Here is a 3,887-nt window from a genome sequence, read left to right as displayed (position 1 = left end):
GGGGTACTGAGGCGGAGGAGGCCCTCCCAGAGGAAGCCCCTCCCTCGGCCCGGCCTGCCCAGGAGGCGGTTGCTCGTACGGCCGCCCTGTGGCGCGTCTGCTCCGCCGGCAGCCCCTGCCGGGCACGGGTCACGCTCAGGAAAGAAACTCGGGATCCGGCCGCGTGACCCGCCAGAGCGGGGCGCTGGAGCCGCCTCTCCTGCCACGCGTGAAGGCGTCCCCAGGGGGGCCTCCGGCCGAGCGCGCAGCGCCTTTCCGCACGACGGGCCCCCCGTCGGCCCGCCGGGCATTCGGGCGAAGGGACAGGGCTTTCCCCTCGTCGGGCGCCCCACAGCTTCCATCGGGGTCCACCTCCACGGGAACGTGCCCTGAGCTCGCCGCAAGAGGCGGACCGCTCGCCGTCCGCTCGGACGCGGAGCGGAAGGGCGCCGGCAGCTCCCGGATAAGCGTGGCATCCCCTCCGCTCCTCCGCGCACCGGGCTCCCGGAGAGGCGCTGGACTTGGGGCGAGGGGGCGCGGCCCCTCCGGCCGGGCGCGCGCTCCCGGCCCTCTCCCGCCACCTCGTGGCCACTGCGCGAAGGGAGACAGGTCCGTGCAGACCCGCGCCTCTGCCTTTGTGGCCAAGCAAATCAGGCGGGCGGTTTCCCCCGGGAAAGGGGGGACCGGCTGGGGGCAGCGCCGCGGAGCCCTCCGGTCCGATGCCCGGGGCGAGTTCGCGCCAGCCGCTCCGCTCAGCCTCTCCACTTTGCAGGGCTGTTGTGAATAATATAAGCTGAGGAGGAACTCTGTGCGGATATCCTCCACTAAGCTTTCTGGAGGGAAGAGAAAGACGGGCTTTGGCATGGCACCGAAAGCCTGCAGCCGCCCTTTCCAGGGCACAGCCCTGTGCCTCACAAGTGAGGACTAGGAACTTCATTTTTAATTCATTTATTCAATGTATATCTCTTCTTTCCACTCCACATGGTGCTAAAGCAACTAACAGCAATAAAATCCAGTTTGAGAACAGGATTAAAACAACAATTCCCCATCAGTTAAAGACACAGTAATAAATAGAAGAAATTAATAGCATCCAATGATTTAAACAGCTGATAGCAGCAGGCGACCTTCTGTGCCAAAAATCCGCTGCAAGAAGAAAGACGATTTGGGGGGGGGGGGTGTATTTCAGCAGCCAATCATGAACTCCCAAACCCACTAAGGACTTGATTGCATCCCATCAAAGCCTTAACCTGGCGCCAAAGGGATGACGTGCTGGGACCAGGTGGGCTGCGATGGGAAGAGTGCTTTGTAAATGGGGGTCACCACCAAGAAGCCCCCCCCCCACTGGCTTCCATGCCTCTCAGGAAAGAGGTACCTTGGATGAGGGGTGTGGCTAGGTTAATCCCGGAAGAGGCTTTCTGTGAGGTCTGTGAGGCACTCCATAGCCCAAAGCAGCAGCCAGCCTCTCCTCTCCCCTCCCCTCCGTGCTCTGCCAGGATAAAGCTGCCTCAAGAGCCCTCCGCTTCTTTCCCGGGAACTGCGTGTTCCTGGGGACAGGAGCTGCCAGAACAGCCTCAGCCCCAGTGCCCAAGCTGCTGTTCCCAGCGACCCTCATGGCAACACTGCCGCAGCTCCCTGGAACGGCTCTGGCACCCCAGCTGGGAGGCGCATGGCCTCCAGGCGAAGCCCACGCCAGCACACACCGCGAACCCAAAGCTGCGGAGCTGCTCCCCCAGAAGAGGTTGGCGACAGGCATCGGATGTGCCAAAGGAAAATGCTTCCATGGGCAGAGCGGCCGATGGCCCCCAAGCAGCGTCTGGAGAACCACAGGATTCCGTGGCGTCCCAGTGCCAACATCAGACCGATCACGCAGCAGGCCCTCCGGCACAGAAAGAACCTCACAGGCTGCTTTTTCAGGGATGGAGGAGCAGAGGCTGGAAGAGACCAGCGCCAGCAAGATGGGACGTATCCGGGGGTGCCTCGGCCTCCCCCCCAAAGCACTGCTGTTACTGGGGTTCTCCTGACCTGCCCAGGATGCCCACCCTTCTGAGCTTGGAGGGCTATGGGATTGTGTCCAGACACGCTTTCACAGAGGTGGCAACAGGGGAATGGGGGCAGCGCCTGCCCCATGCCAGAGGCTTGCTGGGGTCTTTGCCTTTCACCTGCAAGCGGCCAGGCCAGGCCCTCCAGCAGAGGACGCCTTGAGGCAGGTCCCCCTCTGGCTGCCGCCCAGGCACGGCCATCTCCTGCTTGGCAGTAGCTGAGGTCCACCTGGAGCCACTGCAGGGCATCCAGGTTTGCAGCCCGGGTCCTCGCCAAGCCATTGCGGTCGAGGAGCTGGCCACAGACGGCCCCCCGCCCCCAGCAGGGGGCTTCTGAAGGGTCCTTGGGGGGCTCACTGCGAGCAGGGCTGCATCCCACCTGTGAGAAGAGGGCGGGTGCAGGAGCTTGTGGGGACCATGTGCCCAGGGCCCCACAGCCCTCCTGAGGCACCACTGAGACGGTCTCGCTGGCCACCTCTGGGCCTGAGGTGCGGCCGGGCAAGATGCGGCTCCGCCCCGGACGGCTTTTGTAACAGCCTGTGCTCTGGTGTCGGGCGACGACAGCCAGCCCCAGCGAGACAATCGGCCTGTGTTCCTGCCCGGCTCTGCCCCCGCCCCACCCGCGGGACCCTCAGCCCGGCTGGTGCATTGTTGTCTCCAGGGCGCCACTTCCAAGCAGGGAGCTGTCCATGGGACTTCATTGAGCCCCAGCCACTCGTGGATGGAGGAGTCCTGCTGGCTGCTCGCCAGGCCCAGACAAAGGCCCAGTGAGAGGCCTCGCTCTCCATGGCCGAAGGATGGAGCCCTGCGGGGCTGAAAGGAGCAGTGCTGGGGCTCAGATCCCGCTTCCAACTTTGGCGTGCTGAAACAAGGAAGTACCGCTGAGCATATGCAGAGTGAGTTTCACCCAGGGATGCTTTCCAGGGAGTTTGAGTAACGCCTCTGTGTGCGTGCCCACCTGATTGGCCTGCGCAGGGCGTCTGGGTGGGTCGTGCGCATTCGTTGTTTAAAGCTTCTGGGCAGCTCCAGAACCGTAAAACTTCGAAGGCTTCAGCCACGCCACGTTAACTGAATTGTTTTTTATTTAGTGAGTGTTTGTATCCCACGCTTCACAGTGGCTCAGGGCCGCGATAACATAAGCAAACAAGAAGCATGAAAAATGATACATAAAATCAATCTCAACGCTGCACACCAGCGCTTGTGCCCGGGAGGCCCTGCGGAGCTGGTGGAGCACCCCGCGAGCTGCTTTGCTCTGGGACGGGGATCAGAAGCAGGAGGGGCCACCCTTCCGGGGACGAGCACGGGCTCGGCATGCGGGAGACCCCGGCGTCCCTCGCCACTGGCATGCCTGGCGCAGGCGGGAAGCTCCCCCCCGCCTGACTCCCTGGCCGGCTGCGGCGCCAGGCAGCAGGGCCTGCCCTGAGCCACGGGGCCGGGGCTGCCTCTGCCCCGTGCGCGGCCCCGTCTGTGCGCCACGCGGGGGCAGCGCGGCCGGCCTCCCCGGATCCACAGCCGGCGGCACCTGCGCCCGAGCCCTTCCCCGGGTCCTTGCATGGGGCGGCGCTGCTTCTGCTATGCGACCCCGGCCCACCGGGAGCCCCGCCGAGCAGCACCGGAGGGACTGGCCGGGGGGGACGGGGGAGGGGGCGGCGCGCCTGCCCTGCCCGACCCGACCAGCCCTCCCGGCCGAGCGGGCCAAGCCGCGACTCGCGCGCATGCGCAGCGGCGCATCACCCCGCCCGGCCCAAGCGGCGTGCGAGGGTTAATGGCCCGGCGGCTGCGCGAGGGATTGGCTGCAGCGGCAGCCAATGGCGAGTGAGCGGGCGGGCGGCGAGTCCCGATCGGCGAGGATTCGGCCGCGGGGCGGGG

The sequence above is a fragment of the Varanus komodoensis genome, unplaced genomic scaffold (genome assembly GCF_004798865.1).
Source record: "Varanus komodoensis strain SLA01 unplaced genomic scaffold, ASM479886v1 scaffold29_3, whole genome shotgun sequence".
NCBI lineage: Eukaryota > Metazoa > Chordata > Lepidosauria > Squamata > Varanidae > Varanus > Varanus komodoensis.
The sequence above is the reverse complement of the archived record's forward strand: the minus strand, read 5'-3'. Positions refer to the sequence as shown.